Source organism: Palaemon carinicauda, chromosome 8 (assembly GCF_036898095.1).
Source record: "Palaemon carinicauda isolate YSFRI2023 chromosome 8, ASM3689809v2, whole genome shotgun sequence".
Taxonomy (NCBI): Eukaryota; Metazoa; Arthropoda; class Malacostraca; order Decapoda; family Palaemonidae; genus Palaemon; species Palaemon carinicauda.
The window spans coordinates 651692-673977 of NC_090732.1; the positions used below are offsets into that span (position 1 = coordinate 651692).

General features: G+C 48.8%; 1 protein-coding gene across 1 annotated transcript in view; it reads left to right on the plus strand.

Annotated features, from left to right (window-relative positions):
- Positions 1 to 22286, plus strand: part of Drep4 (DNA fragmentation factor-related protein 4) — a 118329-nt gene that overhangs the window by 55513 nt on the left and 40530 nt on the right. The window lies entirely within an intron of this gene.

Below are 22286 nucleotides of genomic sequence, written 5' to 3' on the forward strand. Positions count from 1 at the left end.
GACCTGTCTGCTCTCTCCCTCGCTTTGACTGCCATTAATCTGTTTTGCTTTTTCTTCCTCAGAGTGTGTTTGAAGTTGGCCTCTATTACTGAATATGAGTACTTGTGGGACTTTTATGTTGGCGGTCGACACTGATCCCCACACCTTGTGTCCTCATTGTAGGGGCCAACGGTGTGATAGCGGTAACGTATGTGTTGAATGTAGGGAGTGGTCTACCTCCCAGTGGGAGAGGTTTGTCCAGCGCCGGAAGAAAAAGTCTAAAAGGGATATTTCTCCTTCAGAGGCTTCTTTGAAGAGAGATGATTCCAAGACTTCTTCCATAGCCCTTTCCTCCTCCGAAGCTCCCACTCGAGCGGTCTCTTCCGAGAGGCCGGCGAGTGGTAGCGTAAACCGTATTGCTGTTGACCGATCCCGGGGTGCGGGAGAGGTAGTTGCCTCCCATAGCGAGGCAGCTGCCCCCCATAGCGAGGCAGCTGCCCCTCCTCCCCCGGAGGAGGATTTAAATATTGATTTGTCTGGAAATAACAATGATTTATTACAGCTTTGGGCTTCCTTGGGGCTTCAGGGTTCGCCCTCCAGGGAAGCCTTGTTTGACATGATCAAACTAGGTGCAGCTGTTAAACAATCGCCAACTACAGCAGGGATAGATCCTCTGTCTGTCGTTAACGTTGTTGTGACGGAGGCATCTGGTGGGTCTAGTCAAACCCCTGTGCCTGTTGCTGAGGTAGCTGAAGCCTTAGTTTCCCCCTCCGAACATCCTTCGAGGGAGGAACTAAGTCCTACGGTCTCTCCTGCCGGGGATTCTCCCCCTCGGGGGAGTTTACTTACAGAGACTCCTCTTCGGAGGCCCTACGATGGTCAGCTCGCTGACCCCACGGCCCCTCGTGGGCGTATAAGGCAGAAGGCTCGTCCTCCCCTTCGCCGTAGAGGTCTTCCTTCTCCTCACAAGGGAGTTAGGAGGCGCCTCTTCGGCTCGTCGTCCCCACAGTCCTCTGCGGAGGAGATGACTCGCCGTTCGCTGATCCTGTCAGCTACCACCTTAGACCTCTCCGGAGATCGTTCGCGATCCCCTTCAGAGGAGTGACCAGTCTCCCTCCAGACCTGCTGACCTGCCATCACCCTTTGAGGATGCTGATGCGTATTACACGCCACCTAAACCTGCCATTGCGCAGGCACCGGTTCCTTCGGGGCATAAGGGACTTGAGCGTAAATCTGCGCCTCATACCCTCAAGCGCCAGGTTAAACCTGCGCGCCCTCATGCTGCTGCTGCCGTTCCAGACTTATCGCCACAGCGTTCACCTGTTCCTGTTACGCCCCAGGGTTCTCCAGCGCGCCCACAACCTACTGCGCTTAGCGCCCACCAGCAGTTCCTGATCTAGCGCGCCAGCGCTCACCTGCGCACACACGCCCACCTGCGCCCCAGCGCCCACCGGTTCCTGTCACGTCGCGCGCAGTCCAAGAGGCACCTAGGTTAGAGCACAGGCGGAACAGGACGATTTGGCGCCGACTCTTTGGCGCTGATGATTTGGCGCCGCCATTTTGGCGATAGACAATTTGGCGCCGCCATTTTGGCGATAGACAATTTGGCACTCATTGTTTTGGCGCCAAGAAACAAACTTAAGGACCATCCGCAAATTTGTGTCTCGTTTAGTGATCATCTCATTACACCAAAGGCTTGTCTGATTTGAGAATTGTAATAGTAAACTAGTTGTTATGATACCCAAGTCTTTTTATATTGGAAAACGCTTTTCTTTAGTTTCTTGTACAGCCCATACCTTAAATTGCCAAAAAAATCTTGAGTAATAGAGGTAAGCCAAAATTTTCACACTATGGATATATGTTTGTGTTTGACAAATGTAGAAAAAACGATCATTCTCTCAAGTTTTGGAGGTGTGAATCAAAAAATGAGTGTAAAGGGCATATTCATACTAAGAACCAGGAAGTAGTGAAAGAAGTAAATGGACATTCACACGGTGCGTCGGCAGTAAATGAGGAAGTGGCTGAAATTAAAACAAGCGTAAAACCCAAAGCAGAGGGAACTTTTGAAGTGCTGTCATCAGTTGTTAATGTTTGCATTGAAAATAGCTCTCAAGCTGCTCTGGCAGTATTGCCCACTTCAGATGAGAATTCAGAAAGAGAATATAGAAAGGACGTGATTCTTGTTATGAACATCTAATGGCTGGGAATCCTCCTGCTCAAAAAACGCTGAAAATACATAAAGACTGATAAACGCATTTTAACTATAGTACAGCAGTTTGATTCACGGGAACCACTGGAGTACCTCGTGGTTTGGCATATAACTATGAAATGCATTAACATGTTGGTGAAAATATATATATATATATATATATATATATATATATATATATATATATATATAATATATGTATATATATATATATATATATATATATATATATATATATGTATATATATATATATATATATATATATATATATATATATATATATATATACATATATACATACATGTATATATCTATATATGCATACATACATACATACATACATACATACATACATATATATATATATATATATATATATATATATATATATATATATATATATATATATATATATATATATATATATATATATATGAAACTGAGGCAGATCTTGAAAATCCCCTGGGAGAGCCACACCACCAACATTGAAGTCTTAGAACTTGCCTTGCTGACCAGCGTGGAGGCCACCATCATCCACCACCGCCTCCGCTGGATAGGACACGTGCATAGGATGGATCCATCTAGGCTCCCAAAGAAAATATTCTACGGGGAACTGACCCAGGGCACCAGACCACGAGGAGCCCCGAAAATGCGCTATAAAGATCAACTAAAGCGCACCCTGGCTCTAACTGACATCGATCCTTCCTCATGGGAAGAAACAGTCAGGGACAAGAAAACCTGGAGGAGTACAGTACACCATGGCACCGTGGACTTCGAGGAGAGGAGGAGACAAAATGAGGAGGCTAGGAGGAGAAGAAGGAGAGAGCGATTAGAACAGCCCCGCCCACCACCTACCCTCCCTTGTGAACACTGTCCGCGACTCTTCCACCACAGACTAGGACTTAACAGCCACATCAGACATAAGCACCCACCCCACAGATAGGAGGCTGATGGCTAACGACAGAACCCAATACTCGGACACGAGTGGGCGCCGACGATATATATATATATATATATATATATATATATATATATATATATATATATATATATATATAACGGATTTTGAGCGAAGCGAAAAATCTATTTTTGGGTAAGATAGCCATGTCGTCCTGATGGAAGTTCCTTAAAGGCAGCTTCCTAGGGTATATTACAACTACAGCGATATTCCCAGAGAATTTACCTTCAGGTACCCAGAATTCTAACTCCTGGAGCGAGTATCCCTAAAAAAGACCTTAGGGATATCGTAAATATCAGTGGACGTATTCTTGACACGCCTCATAGCAATCTATACCCCGAATAGAGTTAACACTTCGTAGGGGTAAAATGGCAAGAAAACGAAAACGATAAGAAAGGGGGGAGCCGTTCATAAGGCATCCCTCCTCACCGCTTCGAAAGCGTGCCCTGCGCCGCTCACGGCGCCATCTGTATTCCTTGTAGCGATACACGAGGTGCTACAGATACTGTATGTAGGGAGGGGTCCTACTATCCTTTTCACTCATATTTATTTTGAAAAGGAGCAGGGCGGGTCCATCAGGACGACATGGCTATCTTACCCAAAAATAGATTTTTCGCTTCGCTCAAAATCCGTTTTTTGGGCTCAAGCCATGTCGTCCTGATGGAAGTATACCAGAGCATTACTGTATCTGTGGATTCTCAATACGTGCCGTACTCCTCAAGAGTGTTTCTTAGTCAACTTGACTGACAGACCTAAGATGTTACCGTTATACATCTTTTCACTAATCATAAGCCATGAGAGTGCTTCCTGCCCCCTACAGGGAGGAGTCCTACTAGACTCTAGAAACGAACGAAGAGTACATATACCTATGTATGAATCACTCGCTAGCCAGTACCATATAGTGGTCTCACTCTATATGAAGCGAAGTCTTACGGGACTACCGTATCCAAAAGAAAAAGTCCCGACCAGCACCCTGGTCGAAGTAAAAATAGACAAAAGGTTATATCTGCGTAGGATTAAACTTGCTACTACCACCGTCCTCAGAAAGGGGTGGAGTCCTTATTGCTAAGGAAAGTATAAGCCAGTATAATCCAGGCTTTGCATTAAGGAATAGGCTATTATAGATATCCCCGATTAATATACATAGGCTAAATGCTCAAAAAACAATATGAAATCAAAAATATAGGTGAAGGAGACGCAAGGTTCCCGAGAACAAGTTTATTGAGAAACAATAAATAGGTATGGTCACCATAAATATGTACATATGCTAGGTGGATGACCAACAATTTTCACAAGTACTGTAGTGCATGGATGAATGATTATCTGAAAGAAAACATATGTGTCACTTACACATACCCCGGTATCCAACTTAACGTCCATGTTACTACTTTGCTGACAATAGCGTTGGCAAACGCTTGGCACCCTGTCTGTACTTATGTTACCATCACCATCACGCTGGAACAGTCATTGTGGGCTCTGAGAGCCTACACTACCAGTTATATCAGCATATATAACTAACTATTCACCCAAGAATCCAAGTCCCAAATGATTCCGCTGTTCCTCGCAGAGTTAAACAGCAGGGTTAACGACGCAACCAACTGCTACCACAGACCTCTTTAGCTGCTCCACTTGCTTAGCATAGTGGCGAAAGAATACCCTGGAAGACTTCCAGCCAGTGTATGAACGAAGGTGTTCAAAATCCATAAAATTAAAGAAGTTTAAAGATGAAGCAACTTTCCTCGGATCATGACCTGCGGGTGAACTGTCAGGATCCGCTCTGCGAATAAAATATGTAATTTTCGCCCTAAGTTGATTTAAAGATAAATTCGAACCCGAAGTTTCTCCTCTGAATAGTTGGCCCCCATGGAAGTCTGAAGTTCTACGAAGATAGACCTTAAGGCATTCTACGGGACATAGAGATGCATCTTCTTTCAGAGGGCAGATTCTCCAGGGACCCCACCTGTTGGTGGGCAACTCGTTCTTAGCGAGAAACGTAGGGTCCGGAAACAGGTTCAGTTCTCCCCCATCCAGGAACTGAACTCGGCCCTCCTCTCTCGAGAGGGCCACAATCTCACTAACTCTGGCCCCAGAAGCAAGGGCAAAAAGGAAGATCACTTTTTGAGTCAGGTCCTTCAATGCACATTCCTCATTATCTAGTAATGAGGCAAAATGAAGGACTTTGTCTAATGACCATGAAATAGGCTTTGGAGGAGCTGATGGTCTAAGCCTAGCACAGGCCTTAGGGATCTTATTAAACATTTCGTTAGCGAGGTCTACCTGGAAGGCATATAGAATGGGTCTTGTTAGAGCTGACTTACATGTAGAAATTGTGTTCGCCGCCAGCCCCTGTTCGTGGAGGTGAATGAAGAAGGATAGGCAGAACTCCGTAGAGATCTCGTGCGGGTTCTTATCTTTGACAAAGGCTACCCATTTCTTCCATGCAGATTCGTACTGCCTCCTAGTAGACTTACACTTGTATTCTTCCAGGAAGTCGATACTATCTTTCGAGATTCCGAACCGTTTCTTCACCGCTAGGGAGAGAAAATCATGAGCTGCAGGGTTCGGGTCTTCTGTAATGAAGCGAAGACAGTCGACTTCTGGACTTGCTGGGACAGAACTGGGTCCGGGAGCGGTAGGAACTTCAGTCGTAGTTCCAGAGCCAGAGGGAACCATACACTGTTCGGCCACTTGTGGGCCACTATTGCTGCTACTCCCTTGAAGGATCTCAGTTTGTTGAGGACCCTCAACATCAGATTGTGAGGGGGAAACAGGTAGATCCTGGACCATCTGTTCCAATCGAGGGACATCGCATCTATTGCTTCTGCCGCGGGGTCCACATATGGGGACACATATTTCGGCAGCTTCTTGTTGTCCTTCGTCGCGAAGAGGTCTATCTGCAGTTCTGGGACTTGACTCAAGATGAAAGAGAATGATCCTGCGTCTAGGGACCATTCTGTCTCTATCGGTGTTATCCTGGATAGAGCGTCCGCGGTCACATTCCGGACTCCTTGAAGGTGAACTGCTGACAGGTGCCACTTCTTCTTCTCCGCCAGTCGGAATATGGCTAACATCACCTGGTTGAGAGGTGGGGATCTCGATCCCCGCCGATTCAGACATTTCACAACCACCTCGCTGTCCAGTACCAACCTTACGTGGATCGAGTGACGTGGGGATACTTTCTTCAGGGTCAGAAGTACTGCCATAGCTTCTAGAAAGTTTATGTGAAAGGTCCCAAATAGCTTGGACCAGATTCCTTGCACTTTTTTCCGATGGGAGTGACCCCCCCACCCTACCTTTGAGGCGTCTGTGTGGATTGTCACTGACGGGGGGGGTGGCTGAAGAGGTAGAGACCTCTTTAGACGACTGGCTTGAGACCACGGTCTGAGAAGAGAACGTAGCCGAAGTGGGACCGGTCTCTTTAAGTCCCTTCGCTCTTTCGATGCAAAGGTTCTCCATACTCCCGCTGCATCTTTTAGCTGTGCTCTTAGCACAGGGTCTGTTACTGATGCAAACTGAAGAGAGCCCAAAACCCTCTCTTGTTCGCGTCTTGATATCCTCTCGGAACCTAGAAGTCTCCTGACAGACCCTGCTATTTCCTTCCTCTTTGACATCGGGATGGAAAGACGGTGTGACACTAGATCCCAGTGAATTCCCAACCACTGGAACCTCTGAGCTGGAGAAAGACGAGACTTCTTTCTGTTGATCATGAAGCCTAGATATTCCAGGAACTGAATCACTTGTAGGGAAGCTTGCAAGCATTCTGCTCTGGATGCTGCCCACACCAACCAATCGTCCAGGTAGGCTACTACCTGGAACCCTTTTAGGCGTAACTGTTTGAGAGCTGCGCTCGCAAGCTTCGTAAAGATCCTTGGGGCTATGTTTAGTCCGAAGGGCATCGCCCTGAAAGCGTAAAGTTTTTGTTGTAGCTTGAATCCTAGGTAGGGGGAGAGACGACGACTTATTGGAACGTGCCAATATGCGTCTGACAAGTCGATGGAGACGGTATATGCCCTCTTGGGCAGTAAGGCCCTTATGTGTTGTAACGTTAGCATTTTGAACTTGTGGTTCACTATGAACTTGTTGAGTGGTGACAAGTCCAGAATGACTCTGAGTTTCCCCGAGTCTTTCTTGGGAACACAAAACAGCCTCCCTTGGAACTTGATGGACTTTACCCTCCTGATCACCTTTTTCTCCAACAGATCTTGGATGTACTCCTCCAAAACGGGGGTGGAGTGTTGGAAAAATTGAGGGCACAGGGGCGGAGTACTGTACCAACTCCAACCCAGTCCATTTTTGAGAAGGCTGTGGGCCCAGGGATCGAAGGTCCAGCGATCCCGGAAATACTGAAGTCTCCCACCTACCGGCGACACTTCACTTTGACTGTCCTGCAGTCTTGCCTCCCTGGCCGCGACCACCTCTGAATCCTCGTCCCCTAGAGGGGCGTCTTGATGACCCTCTAGCTGCTCCTCTGGGTCTTGCACGAAACGTGGTCGACTGTCCCTCGAACACGGGATTGAATGCAGGGGAAGCTGATGACATTGCTTGGGGAACCCATTGGAAGGTGGTCGGGGTCTGGGCTACCAGTTGTGGAACCGGAGGCAAAGCTGGCTGTTGCTGCTGTGGTCTTTGCTGTTTGAAGGACTTGGCTGGACGGGAGGAAAACCTTGACTTCTTCGCCTTTCCTTTCGGCTGAGGGCCCTCATCCGGAGAAGACTTCCTCTTAAGGGACAGGCCCCACTTCAGGAGAAGATTGCGGTTCTCAGTGGCGGCCTTGTCCACGATCTCTTTGACCACGTCCTTGGGAAAGAGATCCTTACCCCAGATGTTAGATGAAATGAGCCTCTTGGGTTCGTGCCTCACTGTGGCTGAGGCAAACACAAACTCCCTACAGGCTCTCCTTGCTTTCACAAAGCAATAGAGGTCCTTGGTTACTGTGGCCAGATGGATTTTGGCCATAACCATGAACATCTCTGGCATCTTGGGGTCGCTAGCCATCGTCTCCATGTTGGTCTGGAGAGACATCGAGGCTGCCAGGCGCTCCTTTGTGTCCAATTCCCTCCGAAGAAGGAATTCCGACAACTTGGGAAGGTTTTCGCCGAACTGCTGACCTGCAATGTCGGCGTCTAACTTCCCAACCGAGAAAGTAAGGTGCACCTCCTTCCAGTCCTTGTTATCCATTGGCAATGCCAGCGATAGAGGTTTACATTCCTCCAAGGACGGGCACGGCTTGCCAGCTTCAACTGCCTTGATGACGGCCGCAAACCCCTTTTGCATAAAGGGGAAGGCCCTAGCTGGGGAGGATACAAAGGAGGGGTGTTTCTTGCTCAAGGCGGCAACCTTCGAGTTTGAGAACCCCCTCTCCTTTAAAGCAGCTGTCAAGGTGGCTTGAGCTTTGGAGTGATCTAGGATAATCACTTCCTTTGGTTCCGTCTCCTCCTTCGAAGCCGGCTCCTTCTTCAAACGGACATAGCAGTCCGGGTAGGCCCCTCTACTGGGCCAGAATTCCACCTCCTCAAGGGGAACTGAACCCAGTTTCTCCGACATGACGATCTTCCCAATCGTCATCGGCATGTGCTCGGCATATCTCCACGGGTTGGCATCCGAGCACAGAGGAAGGTCCTTAACGTTGAGCTTCTTTGGAGGTCCACGTGATGCTGTGATCTTCTGCATCTGGAGCTCCAAAGTAGCGGCCTTCTGATTATTCTCCTTCTGCATCTGTTGGATCATACCAACGATGGAAGAGAGAGCCTGTCCAAGCTCTGCTGGAAGAGCGGACGAGGTAGAGGGGATAGGTTCAGGGACCTGAACCGGCACGTCTGATGAAACGGGAACCTCTTCCTCCACAGCAATAGGATCTCGATCTTGCTCCTCGCCCTCTGCGAGGAGATCCTGCTCCGCACGATCAGACAAGTCGGACATCTTGTCGTCCAACTGGATGTCCTGCAAGGCGTCAGCGACATCCTCCTCCACTGGGATCTGGATCAGAGGGATCTCCGGCCGAGGCTGGGGAACAACAGCATCAGGGGAAGCCTTGGGGAAAAGGTATGCCCTCATCTTCTCGTTAGGAAGATAAGGTCCAGTGGTGTTTTTCTGAAAACCCCTTACCCAAACACGAAGCCTCTCCCTCGCTGCATCTCTTGACTCCGCCGACCTAGGGGATTCAAAAGCCTCTGATAGCAGGTTAGTACATACAGCACATACCTGCGGATCCCAGTAACGATGTTCATCATTGGAGGCTGCACAAGCTGCGTGCCTCCTACACGAGGTATGTCCGCAAAAGTTCTTACTGCGGACATTGCAGAAGACACTATCACACTTCGGATGCTCCTCCTGTAAAAGAAGAAAAATTTCCATGAATATCAAGTGAATTTTAATTCACATGTAACAAATGAGTATTCAACAAAAGAATAAGGGAAAGACACCTACTTGTGAAACCCACACAAACACCTGTGGAAGCCCACCGGCCAAGTCACATAGTTAGTCTTTACTAGAATAACCAGAGAACGTATTTCCAAAGGAAATTAGGTGTAGCTCACACCTAAGGTAAAATAATACCATTCGGCCAGGAATAAAAGAATTATCTTTTATCCTTGTAAGGCGACACCAGGTGATTATACCAGTAACACAAGTAAGATAGAAAAGACAGTGTTGTAACCTACTACATCATGAACTCCTTTGGTTGAATATACCACCAAGAGAGGACTGATACAGTACCTGAGGGTGGTATGCCAGCCGGCTACTGCCGCTCAGCACCCCCCCCCCCTTGTTTTGGAAAGGCAGATCTCAAGTACACAACCTCAGATCACCTTTATTGGGGAGAACTCCAGAACCCATGCCTGAACCGGCCGGCAGTGGTTGCCAGACCGTAGCCACCCGGTTTGCACAGAGTTGCCGGCCATCATACTTAGTGGCCGGCTGACTGGGCAGTGTCGCGGGCCGGCCGGCAGCAGTAAACAAACCCTGCCGGCTAGCCCCCACACACCAGGCAGCACTCGGCTGCCGGCCCCACTTGTAGTGGCCGGCAGATGAGCAATAGACCGGCCGGCAAAGGTATACACCCAACGCCGACCGACAGCAAGAGAACTGGAGAACACCCCTCCCCACCGACAGCCGGCCTGTAGGCCGGCAGCCGGCAAGGACAACACATACTAAGACAAAAGAGTGAGTGCCGGGTTAAGAGACTATAAGTCTCTGAGCCCGGCACCCGAAAGAGTGCCGAAAGGAAGGGGAAGACACTACGTCAAGCTTCCTAACCGCTGCTTACTGAATTTTCAGACGGCAGCGATAGAGGGACCAAGAAAGGACCGGGCAGCACTCACAGTAATGGTCTCTGCCGGTCGGCACACTTTGCCGGCCGACAGGAGACCACGTCAGTTCCTCATCCCAACCTAGGCTAGGCAAGGATGAAGACGACTGACACAATGAACGGAAAAAGAGAAGGGAAGGACAGAGGGTCCTATCCAACCTTACCTTGGTTAAGGGTCATTCCAAACTAAGACAGTTCATCTCAGTAGAGAAAGACCCGAGAGGGAGGCCGGCACTACTGGCTGCCTCCCACGAACCACGGCAAGGAAGGAATTGCCTTTCCAGAAAAGGGAACATATCCCGAGACCGGAACGGCAAGGACAGTCTGATGAGTCACCGAGTAAAGGGATCACTACTGGAACCCAACAAGGTGGACTAAGGGGGGAACCCTTAGTGCCCGAGTCAATCGGCAAGGGAGACTCTGCCCCATGCCAGACAAACCGGGCTCAGACTAAACACTGTTGTACTGTCACCCTCTGAACCAATACTGTTGGAACGGGAAGGTACAGTACTACCCCAGCATAGATATATTTGAAGATTAATTCAAATAAACCACTAGAGTTAAGCCTAAGGCTTAAACAGAGGGAAAGGGTTTGCCCCTTCCCCTAAGAGAAGGGAGCAAACGGGGAACAGATAATATTATAATGACCTAAGACAACCTAGCCTAGGCACTAAGAGAATCGATTACCTAATTCACCGAAACTCATATCAATACTATCTTGGAAGGTACTCGAAAAGGACTAATATGTATAACGTTGCCTAACGCTTAAAGCAATAAATTCACATTTGGAAGACTAATTATCATGCAGGAAGTACATAGGCCAACAACTAGCCTACGAAGACTAGTGTTGGTAGCCTTGGTAATTTCGCCAGGCACATTACTATCGCATCATAACAGAATTCCTAAATAAGCTAAGTAGCTAATATTTAAGCGCAAAGGGGGCTGGGAACGTCGCTCTTGCTAACAAATAAATCCTATTCTAGCGAGCGACAGCATCCATGATGCCTCCAGCAGGCAACAGCTCTTGTATCAAAGATAACTCTTTTAATAACTTTAATTTTAACCAAGAGCCTACATTTATACATAAAAGAAATAATACTCAACTTATCCGAGGCAGAAGAAGTTGGAGAAAGCATTATAAACGAGAAAATTCCAAGATTAGGTAGTAAACAGGGAAAATACACCGAGTCGTAGAGCTACGCAAAAAGGAATACAGATGGCGCCGTGAGCGGCGCAGGGCACGCTTTCGAAGCGGTGAGGAGGGATGCCTTATGAACGGCTCCCCCCTTTCTTATCGTTTTCGTTTTCTTGCCATTTTACCCCTACGAAGTGTTAACTCTATTCGGGGTATAGATTGCTATGAGGCGTGTCAAGAATACGTCCACTGATATTTACGATATCCCTAAGGTCTTTTTTAGGGATACTCGCTCCAGGAGTTAGAATTCTGGGTACCTGAAGGTAAATTCTCTGGGAATATCGCTGTAGTTGTAATATACCCTAGGAAGCTGCCTTTAAGGAACTTCCATCAGGACGACATGGCTTGAGCCCAAAAATATATATATATATATCAGGTCAGGAAATTTTCAAGCTAGCGCCAAAATAACGAGCGCCAAAACCATTTAGCCCCCAAACGGCAGCGCCAAAACCATTTAGCCCCCAAACGGCAGCGCCAAATCATCGTTGCCAAAAGAGCGGCGCCAAAACGTACTGGACTCCTCACAGGTACCCCTAGACTCGCAGCGCCCTTCTGGAGTTAGGCGCGAGGCACGCCCATCACGCGCAGTTCCTGATACAGCACACACGCGCTCGCCAATGTGCCAGCGCGCTTCTACATCTCAGCGCGCAGTCCAGGAGGTGCCTAAGTTAGCGCACGGGCGCTCACAGGTACCCCTGGACTCTCCTTCCAGACTGCGCAATCCTGTACGCGCTCCTCCAGTCACGCGCGATATTCCAGTTGCGCGCCAGGTTCCAGTTGTGCTCGAGGCGCCCTATGCAACTCAACAGCGCACACCTGTGCGCCCTAATCCGATCGCGCGCCCATCGCAGCAGCGCACACCTGCGCGCCCAGTGCGCCCACGGTCTCCTCAGGTTAACATACCTGCTTAGGTTGCTCAGCGCTCACCCGCGCGCCAACGCGCAGACCCACCCTCGCGCTATCACGAGGCTGCGCACTCGCGCCCTCGCCCAGTACTTCCAGATACGCGCCCACGCGCTACTGCTCACTCGCGCCCGACAGTACCGCATCAGGTTACAGTGAGCCCTCGCTACTTCGCGGTTCGACTATCGCGGATTCACTACTTCGCGGATTTTTTTCATAAGGCATGTATATACACATATCGCGGATTTTCCGGAAATTTCGAAAATACCGCGATATATGAAGACCCCAAATACGTATTTTGTTAATTCCATTAATACTGTAATTAGTAATATCTGCTCTTACTGATGGTTCATTGCATTACATATGACATATAATTCAGTACAGAAAGAAATAAAACACGAAAAGAGAATGTGATCATACGATAATTCAGTATACAGTACGTAGTAAAATTAAATCGAACACTAAACGCAAATCAGATGCAGTCATACCATATTTGAATTTTGTAAGGCTGCTGATGGCTACCACTACAAATGTAATGGATGTGCATCTTTTCCATGAATCTTTTGTATGCATACGTACGTAATACTGCATCCAATAGTATTCTTTGTTGCAAAAATCACATCTCGAATAAGCGTACATATCCTACAACAAAACAAGCGTAAAATAGCGTACGTAAAGCTGTATACGTAGTACCTTGTATTTGAATTGTTAACTACTGCTTAGCATGTAAGACAGACTGTGATTGGTTCAAGTGCTGATAGATGACGAAACAGATCCCAAGTTTTGAAATCTAGCCTGTGATTGGTGTTTTGACCGCTTCTCCAACCCGCAGTATCTTTTCGCGGCCACTTCGTTTGCCGCTCTCTCGCCGGGTAGATGCTGCTACGTTATTGTGAACTTTAATCTGTGCTGTGCGTGACTGTTTTAAGTTGAACTTTTTGTTGAACTTTCTGTTTAACCCCTACTGTACAATGGCTCCCAAGCGTTCTGCTTCTACTAAGGCTGGTAGTGAGCCTAAACGCCACCGAAAGATGATGACGATTGCTGAGAAGGTGACACTTCTCGATATGTTAAAAGAAGGCAGAAGTTATGCAGCCCGCCATTTTGGAGTGAACGAATCCACCGTTCGCTACATCAAGAAGGACGAGGCGAACATTAGAAAGACGGCTGCCATCACCTTTAGCAGATCAGCGAAGCGAGTCGTTACCACGCGTAATAAAACGATCGTCCGTATGGAAGGTGCTTTAGCAGTCTGGATTGCCGACTGCCGGAAGAACATAGCCTTGGATACGAACACCATCCGAACCAAGGCTTTGGGCTTGTATGAGAATTTTGCGGTAAAGGAACCTCAAGACGACGATGGCGACCATGCTGAAGAAGATGATGATGTAGATGAACCTCAACCAGGGACATCCACTGATTACCAGCCTCAGAAACAACGTTTTTCCGCCAGCAAAGGATGGTTCGCAAAGTTTCAGAAACGCTTCGGCCTGAAAAGCGTTTCCCTGCATGGCGAGGTTGCTTCCGCTAACACTACCGCTGCTGAAACTTACGCTAACGAGATGTTCAAGAACATTATCGCTGAAGGTGTATACAAGCCGGAACAAGTGTTTAATATGGATGAGACCGGCTTGTTTTGGAAGAGAATGCTGTCGCGAACTTTCCTGTTTAAAGAAGAAGCCAAAGCCTCTGGCTTTAAAGCGTTCAAAGATCGCGTAACCCTTGTGATGTGTGGCAATGCTGCTGGATTTTTGCTAAAGCCGGGGCTTATTTACAAGTCGAAAAATCCTCGCGCTTTGAAAAATAAAAATAAGAATCTCCTTCCCGTGTACTGGATGCATAATCAAAAAGCATGGATTACGAAGATGCTGACCTCCAACTGGTTCCACCAGTGTTTTATCCCGCAAGTCAGCAAATATCTCGTAGAGAAGGGCTTACCATTTAAGATCCTTCTCCTTATGGATAACGCTGGTGGACATGCAACTGATCTGTCGCATTAGGGCATTCAGGTTGAGTTCCTGCCACCCAACACCACGTCATTAATTCAACCAATGGACCAGGGGGTTATCAGGGCGTTCAAGGCCCTCTACACGAAGAATACCTTGGCGGACCTCGTTGCGTGTGTGGATGCTGCCCAAGAAGATGAAGATGAAACTTTCAATTTGAAGGCGTACTGGCGGAAGTACACAATAGCCACGTGCCTGCAGAACATCCAGAAGGCTCTGCAAGAAATGAAACCTGCTACTGTCAATGCGAGCTGGAAGAAGTTGTGGCCCCAGATTGTTTATGATGACGAGGGATTTACACCGTCTGAGATTCAACACTCTGCAATACGCAAATCTGTGCAGTTGGCTGCGATAATTGGAGGTGACGGGTTTGGCGACATGACGACTGAAGACGTCGACGAGTTGTTGGACTGCCATTCCCAGCCGCTAACTGACGCAGACCTAGAAGACCTGACGAAATCGGCCAGTGAAGAAGACAGTGAAACACAGGAAGAGACCCAAGAAAATGTCGAAGAAACGGGCTTAACATTAGAACGGCTTGCCAAGTTCTGCAACCATGTGAAGGAGGTGAAAGAAATGTCGCAAGAGTGGGACGAGGATATAGTTCGTTCTATGCAATTCTGCAACAAGATCGATGACATCATGACTCCCTACAGGATGCTCTTCGAGCGAAAAAAGAAGCAGCGGCAGCAACTTCCGATCACAATGTTCTTCCAGCCTCGCAAAAAAGAGCCAGTTCCTCCTGCTACTACGCCTTCGGAAGAAATTGAAGAAGTGTCCCAGGAAGAAGTTGAAGAGATGTCCCAGGAAAAGACACCTCCGTCTGAAGAGACGTAAAATACTATCATTGGCTGCACAGTAGAAGACATCATCAGCTTCATCATCATCATTTCTACTGTGCAGCAAATTCATCGCCATCATCATTCAAGTTTTTCTTCAACTTCTTTCGTGGTGAGTACAGTAACAATCTTTATTTTTTTTATACATGTTTTACTCTAATATTGTAACATTTTAATATTTGTGCCTGTTTTAGTTTAGTATGCATTAAGTTACAGGGAAGGTTTTAAAAGTCTGAATATACATGTTATAACCTATCATATTTTTTTGTTTAAAATTTACATTTACGTACGTAAAACAACTCTCTCTCTCTCTCTCTCTCTCTCTCTCTCTCTCTCTCTCTCTCTCTCTCTCTCTCGTAAATTGTTTTCTGCTTTGCTACGTATGTACTGTATGATTTTATATAGATAAGGTAAATAATATTTGTAATAACATATTTTCTAAAAGCTTTTACTGTAATATCATTATTTATCACTTTCATCATGCGTGTTAAATGCCTTCGTTTGTTTATTACGATCGAAGATGGAGCGTACTTTATGAGGCGGCGTCATAAAGAAAAACATTTCATTTGGAAGTCCTAAGAAAAATTAAGTAAAACATTGGTAATAACAAAATCAACATACTGTATAATCAATATAATCGATGCAAAAACTAACCTATACACAGATGTGTAAATGCATTTGTTTCTTCATTATGATCAGAGATAAACGTAAACAAAACATTGGTTGCCATTTTTTATCGTGCTTTTTGGCGTGTTTAGGAAACGCATGATATAAAATCGCCTTTAATATTTGTGCCTGTTTTAGTTTAGGGTACTGTAGTACATGCATTAAGTGTTCTGTACATTAAAGGGTAGTTTGTTAACAGTACTACGTACAAGGGAAGGTTTTAAAAGTCTGAATATACATGTTAAATAAATACGTAAATATGGTGTCCCTACTTCGCAGATTTTCACCTATCGCGGTCGGGTCTGGAACCTATCTACCGCGATAAACGAGGGCTCACTGTACTGCGCGCCCTCGCATCCAGCCTTCAACCCCTCCTCACGATCCAGCTCCTGCGCGCCACACGCCCTCGCCATCTCCTATGCGCCCCTGCGCCTACGCGCCATCTCCTGTGCGCCACCAACCTCGCACGCCCGCGCCCGTGCGAGCGCAAAATTCCTATGGCGCACGATCCTTTCGCACGCGACCCAGGACAGGGCTCATCGCGCGACCTCCAGCACGATCGTTGTCAGGATGACAGGTCATCATCTCGTTCCCCTCCCCGCAAGCGCAGAACAGCGCACTCTCCGGAGGAGGGGCGGTTCCCGGACAGGTCTAAACACTCTCTCATTTCAGTTTCTCTAAAGGCGAACCCTTGTTTGTCGACTCCTCCTAGGGATCGAACGATCCCCTTCCCTCCAGAGGGAGTGTCTGACAGTGCGACTGTCAGCCAGCAGCCCTGGTTCGGGACCCTGGTCAGAGCTCTTATGCAGGCTCTGAAGCCTGTGCTCTCTGACTTGGGTCACAAATCAGTGGCGGCTGCCTCCCCCCTGAAGAGGAAGAGAGGAGTCCCCTCCGTGGAGACATCTCCGAGGGCTATCCTGTCTCCTCGCAAATCCTTGTGCAAGGCTTCTTCTCCCCCCCAGACTTTCTCTCCCTCCCCTGCGGAGGAGGATTACCCATCCTCAGGAGAGTCGGACGAGCCGGACCGTTCCCCCATTGCACCAATGGGGGAAACTCCGCCTCTTCCTGAGAAGTCTTCTCGAACAGGGGTGGAAAAAAGCCTGCATCCATCGTTACTCGAGTCCTGTATCCCTCCCAGGAGGGAACCGAAGGACTCTAAGACGATTCCCAAGTCTTCGGCAAGGATCAGACAGGAGCCAGCTAGACCTTCGGAGGATGTCCACGAGTTCCCCCAGGAAGAGCCACTGGGGACAGGAGACTTTGCTGCCAGTCCTTCAGGAGGAGAGCACCAAGAGTCAGAACACATGTTCTGGCAAGTTCTGACCCTCATGAGGAACCTCAACGGGATTCCAGACCCAGAGATTCCTCCTCGTGAGGGTAAGGACACGGTCTTGGACCAAGTCTACGGCACCCAGAAACCCTCTAGGGTCAGTGCAGCTTTGCCCTGGTCACAAGGGATGAAGAGTGCCAGAGACAAGGTCGAGGGCCAGCTCTCTGAGCTTGCCTCCTCCAGTAGATCCAGCGCCGGTAACAAGCTCCTCCCTCCTCCTCGAGTCCATCAGAGGAGGTATTTTGAGATCCTTGAGGAGACTTGTTTGGGTCTTCCAGTTCACCACTCCGTGGAAGAACTCACCTGGGGGAGTCCCTCTAGAGAGAGACTCCAACCGGCACGTGTCCTATTCAGCTACTGAGATCCTAAGCCAGGAGAAGGTGGCGAAGTGTGCCATGCAGGCAACTTCGTGGCTTGACATCTGGCTGGGGTCTCTGGGCATCCTGGTGCGGTCTGAGGACCTGTTTAAAGAAAGCACCAAGAAGGCACTGGAGACATTCTTGCTTTCAGGCACGCGGACCATCGAGTTTCTGGCCCACCAAGTCTCGAGCTTGTGGGCCAACATGATTCTCAAACGATGGGACACAGTGGCTGAGAGATTCCACCAGAAGGTCCCCAGTTCGAATGTTAGCAGGCTCAGACTCTCTTCCGTGCTAGGTAAGAGTTTTTTGAGCCTAAGGACATGGAGCTAACTGCTGAGATGTGGAGGAAGTCCAACCAGGATTCCCTCATCCATAGGGCCCTGACATCGAGGCCCTACAAACCTCCAGCAGCCCAACAGCCCTGTCCAGCTAAGGACACAAAGAAGACGACAGCAGCCAAGCCGAAGGTGTCTAAGCCCTTTCCTGCCAAGAGCAGAAGGAGCAAAAAGTCCTCCAGGGGAGGTAACGGCAGAGGCCGTAGATGCTAGGATTGGCAGTCCACCCTGGATGTCCACCAGTGGGGGGATGCCTACAAAGTTGCGCGGCAAGGTGGCAGCAACTAGGGGCAGATACCTGGACGATTTCCGTGATCGGTCAGGGTTATTGCGTCCCGTTCACAGCTTCTCTACCTCCCCTGACAGCGAATCCAGTGTCATTGAGCTCCCTTACTATGGGATCAGTAAGGGGGCAGGCCCTCCGGGCAGAAGTCCAGACCATGTTGAAGAAGGACGCTCTCCAAGAGGTAGTGGACGGGTCCCCAGGCTTCTACAGTCGACTCTTTCTTGTAAAGAAGGCGTCTGGAGGCTGGAGACCAGTCATCGACCTCTCAACCCTGAACTGGTTTGTCAAACAGACTCCGTTCAGTATGGAGACGGCAGACACGGTCAGACTTGCAGTGAGACCACAAGACTTCATGTGTACACTGGACCTGAAGGACGCGTACTTCCAGATCCCAGTCCATCCGTCTTCAAGGAAGTACTTAAGATTTTGCCTAGACGACAAGATCTACCAGTTCAAGGTGCTGTGTTTCGGTCTCTCCACAGCCCTTCAGGTGTTCACCAGAGTGTTCACCCTGGTATCATCGTGGGCTCACAGGATCGGCATCCGTCTCCTTCGTTATCTGGACGACTGGTTGATCCTAGCGGACTCGGAGGCAACCCTTCACCACCGAGACAAGCTTCTCGAACTTTGCCAAGATCTAGGTATCATGGTAAATCTCGAGAAGTCCTCTCTGCAGCCCTCTCAGAAACTGGTATACCTAGGCATGGTCATAGACGCCAATCTCCACAAAGCCTTCCCATCAGACGACAGGATAGCAAGGCTGAGGAAGGTCGCGAAGCCTTTCCTCAATCGAGAAGAACTTTCAGCCCAAATGTGGTTACGTCTCCTCGGCCACCTTTCCTCCCTGGCCCGTCTGGTTCCCAATGGTCGCCTCAGAATGAGATCTCTCCAGTGGCGACTCAAGTCCCGGTGGAATCAAGGACACAATTCCCCGGACACTTTGGTCCCTGTGGGTCATGCGGAACAGACAGACCTCCAGTGGTGGGTGGCAGACGAGAACCTACGAAAAGGAGTGGATCTTCTCGTCCTTCCCCCGGATTTTATGTTGTTCTCGGACGCATCAAAGAAAGGGTGGGGGGCCCACGTTCTGAACCACAGGACCTCAGGCCTGTGGTCAGAATCAGAAAAGTACCTTCACATAAACCTGCTAGAAATGGAGGCCGTGCGCCTGGCACTTCAGAAGTTCCACCAAGTCCTGGCGTGGTTACGTCTCCTCGGCCACCTTTCCTCTCTGGCCCATCTGGTTCCCAATGGTCACCTCAGAATGAGATCTCTCCAGTGGCGACTGAAGTCCCGGTGGAATCAAGGACACGATTCCCCGGACACTTTGGTCCCTGTGGGTCATGCGGAACAGACAGACCTCCAGTGGTGGGTGGCAGACAAGAACCTACGAAAGGGAGTGGATCTTCTCATCCTTCCCCCGGATTTGATGTTGTTCTCGGACGCATCAAAGAAAGGGTGGGGGGGCCACGCTCTGAACCACAGGACCTCATGCCTGTGGTCAGAATCAGAAAAGTACCTTCACATAAACTTGCTAGAAATGAAGGCCGTGTTCCTGGCACTTCAGAAGTTCCACCAAGTCCTGGCGGGCCACTCTGTGGTGGTGATGAGCGACAACATCACGGTGGTGGCTTATATCAACGAGTAGGGAGGTACCTTTTCAGAACAGCTATCCCATCTTGAAATAGAGATTCTGAGATGGTCCGAAGTCCACTCGATCACATTAGCGGCTCGCTTCATTCCAGGCAGAAGGAATGTGCTCGCCGACAGTCTAAGCAGAGCGACGCAGATAGTGAGTACCGAGTGGTCTTTGGATCCTCAAGTAGCCAACAAAGTCCTGACTTTGTGGGGTTCCCTGACGGTGGATCTGTTCGCTACAGCGTTGAACTTTAAGCTCCCGCTGTACTGCTCCCCAGTCCCGGACCCCAAGGCTCTCTGGCAAGATGCCTTCCAACAACGGTGGGACAACATCGATTTGTACGCCTTTCCCCCGTTCTGTCTGATGAGGGTGCTCAACAAGACCAGAATATCGGTCAATCTATCAATGACCCGGATAGCTCCGCTATGGCATCACGCAGAATGGTTCCCGGACCTTCTGCAACTCCTCACGGAGGTTCCGAGAGAACTCCCTCCACGTCACGAACTACTCAAACAACCACACGCCAACATCTTCCACAAAGCCATAGCTTCGCTTCAACTTCATGCCTGGAGACTATCCAGCATCTCCTCACTGAGAGAGGATTTTCGCAACAAGTTGCGAATAGGATGTCTGGACACCTGCGCAAGTCATCCGCGGGGGTCTTCCAGGCGAAGTGGCGAGTCTTCTGTGGTTGGTGTCGTGGAAGGGGTATCTCTCCACTCGATGCCACTATTCCAGCAATAGCGGAGTTCCTCATGTATTTGCGGGAGGAAATGCGCCTTTCAGTCTCGGCAGTGAAAGGCTATCGCTCAGCCTTAAGTCTTGCCTTCAGGCTTAAAGGAGTGGACATTTCTTCCTCGCTGAAACTTTCCCCTCTCATACGAAGTTATGAACTTACCTGCCCTCAGTCGGAAGTGAGACCTCCTCCATGGAACGTGGTTCGAGTTCTCAGGTCTCTGAAGAGACCTCCCTACTAACCATTACGCTAGGCTTCAGATCACCACCTTACCTGGAAGACGGTGTTCCTGCTAGTGTTGGCCTCGGCCAAGCGACTCAGCGAATTGCATGGTCTCTCGTACGACATCGCCCATTCAAGGGGATGGGGGGAGGTAACGTTCAGCTTCGTCCCTGAGTTTGTTGCCAAGACTCAGAATCCGGGAGTGCCGAACCCTAAGTTTGACTCTTTCCAGGTTACGTGTCTTCGTTCTGTAACAGATGACCCAGACCATCTCCTACTGTGCCCAGTAAGGAGTCTGAGGTTGTATCTTAAAAGAACAGCTGCAGTTCGTCCCCGGGTGCAAGCCTTGTTCGTGAGCACTGGGAAAACGAAGAGGAGGGTCACCAGGAATACTATCTCTGCCTGGATTCGCAAGGTAATACACCTGGCCTTCAATCCTGACCCTTTTCCGTCACGTCGCCCTAGAGCGCATGATGTCAGGGGCATAGCTACTTCCCTGGCCTTCAAGAAAAATTATTCTGTGACGCAGGTCCTGCAAGCTGGGGTGTGGAAGCGTCAGACCACCTTCACGGCCCACTACCTGCAAGACATGACACACAGGAGGCTCGATACGTTCTCTATCGGCCCTGTGGTGGCTGCACAACAGCTGGTCTAACCTCAGGCTCCTTAATGGACAAGTAGCAGAAGGTTGAGGGCATTGTTACCCGGTTTTAGTCTGCGTGAATGAAAAGATCTGTCTGGCCCTTATTCTTTTCTTCATCCTCTTCTCCCTTGGAGAAAGCAACATCCTGGGTTCTCTGCACAGCTGATCTCAAACCACTGCAGGTAAACCATGCTCCCTTGTGTTCCTAGTATTAAGTGTAATACTGTCATGTCCCCATACCCTGACGAGGTGGTATTGGGAGAGTCCTAGCCTAGAATTCCATCTGAAGAACTCCAGGTCAACTTCCTAGGACGAGTCACTTCCTCACCTTCGCACACAGCTTATGTAGGTCGCAGTAGTTTCACAGCATGCTAGCGAGGCGCAGTGACTCCTTATATCCTGAGTACTTACACACTCGAATATGGAGTCCCCGGGCAAAGCCAAAGCCATTATGGCAGGGACTTGCCTCCCTTCCTAAGGGTTGAGTCACCCCATGTAAATAGCGTGGTTTGTATTTCAGTTACGGAACAAATGACAAATTCATAGATAATTTGTATTTTTCCTAACTATACAAACCTTAGCTATTTACATATATTTGCCCGCCAGCCCTGTCCCCCGTGATAAGTCCTACCTCTAAGCAAAGTGAAGCATTCACTAGTGTGTGTGTGTGT